The sequence below is a fragment of the Trachymyrmex cornetzi genome, unplaced genomic scaffold (assembly GCF_001594075.2).
Source record: "Trachymyrmex cornetzi isolate Tcor2-1 unplaced genomic scaffold, Tcor1.1 scaffold43, whole genome shotgun sequence".
NCBI classification, from domain to species: Eukaryota; Metazoa; Arthropoda; class Insecta; order Hymenoptera; family Formicidae; genus Trachymyrmex; species Trachymyrmex cornetzi.
Window position 1 is genome coordinate 466,244 of NW_017299069.1, and position 6,226 is coordinate 472,469.

Here is a 6,226-nt window from a genome sequence, read left to right on the forward strand (position 1 = left end):
TATTGAAAACCAATTTTCGGCAATTTTTAGCAATTAATATCTTGTTAACTATTGCGAAAATTGCAAAATTGTAGAGGACTTTTCTTCTCGATTTAGTCCATTTTGCCCCTATGCAAAAGATTTTTCATTAATTATCAAACACCCTGTATATATATGTATGTATCGTCAGAAGTTTATCTAAAAACTGTCATTATTACCTTCCTATTTGAATTTTCAAATCTCTAATTGTTTCATTTTCTGTAATCATTAAGAATTTGAATACACAATTATTAAATAATTGATAAGTCTTTCGTTGAGGAAAAATTTTTTTAAATCTATAATTGATTTTTTTTTCTGTTCTTAAATTCTCATAAATTTGCGCCTGAAGTTGTATTACGTTAAGTTTAAAGGATTCAATATGGCGTTCTATATTTCTCGTTCTTTTGTTAAAAACGGGATTTTGGGGAAACGCTTTGAATTGAACGTAACTCGGACTTTTGTTCAGTAATGTACCGTCGCCGAAAATCGAATCGGTTCTGACTCGATACTCCCGCATTGGTTGTCTGTAATGCCCGACGTTTAATTGAATCTGCCTGCAACAAGAGACGCGATCGCATCGCCCAATAGGATACGTTCATGTTTCGCAAGAGAATCGCATTAGTCCGGGTTTTGAGTGTATGTACTCGAGAAGCGGGATAGCTCCTTTTTAAAGCAAAATTGAACTTCGTATTTCACTTACTTATTTTTCAACGGCCGAATCTTGTGATATTAAATATGCAGAAATAAATTTAAATTTCTGTAAATTTTTCAATTAAATATTTGAGATTTAAAATTTTGCATTTTCATGAAAATAGCGCTGAAACTTCAAGTTTTTTTTTTTTCACATTGTGCGTGTCCTCTTTTTTCGTAGAAAAAAGAGTGATAGGAAACTCCGCCGGTATATCATGAAAAATTTTAATATCAGCTGTACGTTAAGAACTTATGTATTCAGCTCATGTCAAAACTCGAATATTCGTATTTTTTCAACTTTATAAATTTATTGGAGATACGTGGGAGGTTTCATACAATCTATCAAAAGTAGGAGGTAAAGGCCATTCGTTTGGCAAATAAATTTTGTTGACTCTATGAATGGATCTGTGCAACTCGTATTCCTCGTACTCCAGGGATTTACCATGTGTTTACCTTTTCCAGTTAAAAATAAAGGTTATCGTGTAGGCGGCAGCAAGAAAACAAATAGTACGCCTATACTGTCATTATGATTCTTATGGTTTCTTTTTACGTTCACTCTCGTTGTACTTTAATCTCCAATCATTATCATATTGCTTGCGTTATTATTTTAGATTAATTCAAAAACGCTGAGAAATAGAAATTATAATTTCAATTTAAATTACAAAAAAATTCGTTTACATCTGAAAAAAAATTAAAAAACTTCTGTATACATCTGAATGTGCGATTTAGTGGAATTTTTTTTTATGAAATAATTCTACGGAATATACAATTTCCATGAATTTTCTCTCATCATTTTAACATCACGTTTCAGTTCGTCATTCCAAGCCATTTTATATCGCGAATCTTAAACTCGGTGTACTTTATTAAAATCTTTTCTTCGTTCACCCACACACACACACACACACACACACACACAAGTTATTTTGCTGCTGTATTACGTGGCGTTATTTCGTGCTAGTCATGCCATGCGAAAGTGGCATAATAATACGACGGTAGCGCGCATTTATAACTGCTATTTATTTGCAATTTTTTCCGTTGGTGGGATCACCTCGTCCTTCGGACATTGCCCGTTGTATTATTCTAACGATTTCGCATTCTAATCGCAAGAATCAACGATGAAACAGTGTAAAAGAAAAGAATGTCTCTCGATCAGATAATAATGCAATCTAACAATCGAGTTATAAATTGAAAAATAAAGTGAACGTTGTTTATTCCTTCTCATTAGCAGAAAAAAATTGCCACTTTTTGTATTTCAATTTTTAAGATATCGATAACAAATATTTAATATACAGTTTGGAAAATAATGATAAATCTTTCGCATAAGGACAGAATGGACTAAACTGAGAAAAAAAAGTCCTCTACCATTTTGCAATTTTTGCAATAGTTAACAAGATATTTATTGCTAAAAATTGCCGAAAATTGGTCTTCAATAATTTTTTACTCAAAACAATTTTCGTCTCGTAGTTTTTCTGTAAAGTTGATAGTATTTGAGTAAAAAATTATTGAAGACCAATTTTCGGCAATTTTTAGCAATTAATATCTTGTTAACTATTGCGAAAATTGCAAAATGGTAGAGGACTTTTCTTCTCAGTTTAGTCACTCTACCATTATGCGAAAAATTTATCATTATCTTCCAAACATCCTGTATATTATGTTTTAACAAATGTACTCTCTAAATCTGAATCAGTGGATAATCACTTATTCAGTGCCAAATATGCCACTGTTAATTAATGAAATGTGGTATCCCTAACCTATAGCCTATAGCGAACCTTGTTTCAGTGTATAAGTGTAGTGCATTCAACGTATATAGTATTGTAAAATTCGAATTACAGTGTACTAGAACGTGCAAATATCTTAACTATATATTTAACTATATAATGCTCAAACTTCTTTTTTTTATAGTTGAATTTCATTAATTATCCAGTGCCAAATGTACTAACATGATATGCTGATAATTGAATACTAAGTATACCGCTTCAGTAGATTATCCACTGATTCAGATTTAGAGAATAATAACTCAAGAAAAGATAAAAATATCTTGATAAAATAAGATAAACAATTAATGACAGTGAAAATAATCGCCTTTGTAATTCTTGAAAACTTTTAATTCTATATCATTGAACTTATCGATATTCAGCAATAAATTTAGGTTATTTATTAATAAACGCAAAATGTAATTAGTTGAATAATAAGTATATGATTTTAAGTTTTTTTTTGTATCACTTTTGTATATCATAAATAAGGTTGTTTTATATTTACATGTTTATCTTTTTCATGATTTGAATTTTATTAATTTTCTGTTCCTTTTTTTGTTTTAGATAGGAAAAGAAGATTACATCTAAAACACGTGAACGTTTTGCTTCCTTCTTAAAGTGAGTACAACTTTTTCATATTATTTTTCTAAACTTTTACCAAGATTTTCTTATATAAATTCCAATAAAAACTGGGAAACGTATCAAATATTTTTTTTAATTGAAATGAATTGCAAACGTTATATGCTTTTATAATTGTTTAAAGTATTTATAAGGAAAAACATATTTGTGTCAAAAGTTTAAGAAAGAAGTGAACATACCAATAAAAGTTTACGTAACAGTAAAATTGATAATTATGAATAAAATATTTGGCAAAGTTTTAGTTTTCTTTGAAAGTTCATTGAGTTTTCTTGCGTCGAATATTGAATATTGCAGGCAGTCAAGCATCTAGGATTTAGATGCCCGTTTTCCATAATCTTTTCCCTGTTACGCTCATATCGGATTGGCGAGCATATCTCGGATCGCGAAAGGAACTCGTCTCGTCGCCAGAAAACGACGATTGATACGATGAAATCCTCAATAAGAATCCAATCTTTGAAATGGCACGGCAAAGTTCGTACAGTCGCGACGAGTGCTTTCTTAATACCTGTCCAACGGTTTTCACCGGGACGGGAAACTTTTCTCCCATTTTTCGTTTTTTTTCCTCTCCTTTTTATCCAACCGACGAAAGTCCTCGTCTTGGAGAAAATCCAGACTCGATTGTAGTACGGTCGGCCCATTCGAACGAATCTGCTCGTTCCAATTCCCCGTTCTGCCTGCGCGTAATAGTTCGACTTCGTTCCGATAGAAATCACCCCGTATATATCGTCGAACGAAAAATAACCGGCAATGCCAACTGCTGATAACGAGTAGTTAATTCGTCTTCGAATCTGAGTAAATTCGCCAACTGTTTTCTTCTTTACCAATGCCGCCAATCGATTTTTGTGCACTACACTTATAGAATGTTAGTCTCTATATTAATAATATCATCTTTATATTTAAAAATATATGATGAAAGCTTTTTGGATTTAACGTTAAAATAACCTGAGAAAATCTTTTAAAATTTATGCTAGATATGAAAGAATAATTACTGTTATTATGTCAGAATTTTAATTATCACATAATTACTTGATCCTCGTTGCGATTTGTACTTGATGATTCATTTTACATTTTCATGATTTCATGAAACGGCAGGAATATTATAGCGATGTTTCGCACGCATTCTTGCATTTATTATCAAGGAATCTCTCTAATTTAAGTTATAATTAGTACGCGACGTGTGAAACAAACGTTCCTTGTTGTTGAGCGTGTTGTAACAAATTGAAACGCGCATCGAAGCGTTGCTTGACAAAATACGCCATTGTATCGCGCGCAACGAGCGGAATATATATTTCTTTTCTCATCGTTGCGTTTACATTTCACGAGAACTTTACAATTTTGCTGCACGGATTCCGAAGTACAAATCTAGAAATTAAAGCACGAACAAAACAACATGCCAGCATCCGCTGCTTGGTCCAGAGAGTTTTAGAACATTGTCTCTAGGTACAATTTTTTAGTACATCGCATAAACCATTTTAAATCCTTTTTTTTTGCGACGACCGAAAAGATGGTGTCGATAAATTTTTTGTGGCGAAAACATTCACGAAGGAATAATGTCGTTATTATACTGAATGTAACGATACGGAAAAATTTCGCATTAAATAATGACCGGAAAAGTATAAATTATATGTATAACACGTAATGTGCTTTAGAGAGATTTTCATCTTTTTAAGCTGTGGCTTTTAATTTAATTACGAAGTAAAAGTTATACACGGTCGTTTCTTTCGAGACAATCGCGACGTGTTCCTCTGAGCGTGAAAAAATTGCGTGTACGGTTGAGTTCGTAAAGATACTTTATCTCTCTATCGCGGTCAACAAAAGTATTTTTATAATAATATATTTCTAAGCAACGTTATTGCCATGCTGTAATCGTGTTAACTCCACGCCTTCTAACGGTATAAGTGCGATTTCGTGTCTGTATATTTGATGAAATTTGTGACACGCGCTATTTGCGATAAATTGCATCGCGTTACTGTAACTATCTTTTCTCTGAACGCTTTTTAGAATTATTAGTATTCATGAAATTGCGCTTTATATTATTGTATTGTAGTTCTTAAAAAGTCGCGTATATGTGTTTCAGTCATAAGCTATTTACGAATTGCTCAATTAGATTTTGTCAGCGACATAGGTCTACTTTTAATATTAAAACTCTAATTATAAGTATGGTTGAATAACACACATTCCTTATTCTCAATTATACTCTTATTCTCTTTCTTTTAATTTTTAATTAAAAAGTAGCTGAGGCATCAGTTCTGAATTGGTTTGAATATTAACCCGGCAATAGTCATCTGATTTTTTTTTACGTAAACGATTATCTGGTGTTTTTATATCCTAATTAAAATCATTATTATTAACAATATATTGTATATTATTGTTTTCCGATTTATTATTATTTGAGAATTATGAGAGAGAAGCATGGATTTTAATTATAATTTTCTGAAAAATGTAAGTAGAAACCAAACAAACATTAAATTATGGAATATGCACGTTAAGTAGCTTATTGTGATAATATTTCTAAAAAAAACAAGATTTTAATTAATATAACGCTATTTTATGGCAATTTTCGATGTAATGGCATATTTAAAAATTTGTAAAAAATAGTTATTGAAAAGAGAAAAACATATATTAAAGATATATTAAACAATCCGAAAGACTATTTGTCGCACTGATGTAGAAAATCTGTGGCTGATGGCGGTTGATAAAAAATGCGTAAAGTTAGCTCTGTGCAATCGCCAAGCGCAGAATACCTGCACCAACGTAACCACATAGGGATTAACTTATGGAGAAACTTTGTGGTCATTTCACAGATTCTAACATGTCTCTGAGAAAAGTTCTTCCTCACTCCGTTCTTTACCTTCCGTTCTTTTCTTGTCGAGTATCATCGCGATGACGAACATTACCTTCAAGAATGCAGCTTCTACAAGTCACACTGTACAAACACTATATATACATGCACAAAGCACATTCACGTACATACATATATACATATGCGCACGTGTGCCGTATGTGAATGTGCCTTGTGCATGTATATATTTATGCATGGTCTCTCAGATCTCACTCGCCTACACTCTCGCACCGATGACCAGGCACTGTAATTCATAAATAATTTATGTCGACATTGCTCGGCG

The 6,226-nt window shown here is 32.0% G+C and overlaps 1 protein-coding gene across 3 annotated transcripts in view; it reads left to right on the top strand.

The window, feature by feature from the left end:
• The window catches only part of LOC108764509 (beta-1,4-N-acetylgalactosaminyltransferase bre-4), a 185,654-nt gene that overhangs the window by 66,585 nt on the left and 112,843 nt on the right, over positions 1–6,226 (top strand). For all 3 annotated transcript variants that reach the window (XM_018512791.1, XM_018512790.1, XM_018512792.1), the window contains one exon: positions 3,027–3,080. The gene's annotated coding sequence lies outside the window, so the exon portion shown is untranslated. The remainder of the gene's footprint in view (positions 1–3,026; positions 3,081–6,226) is intronic.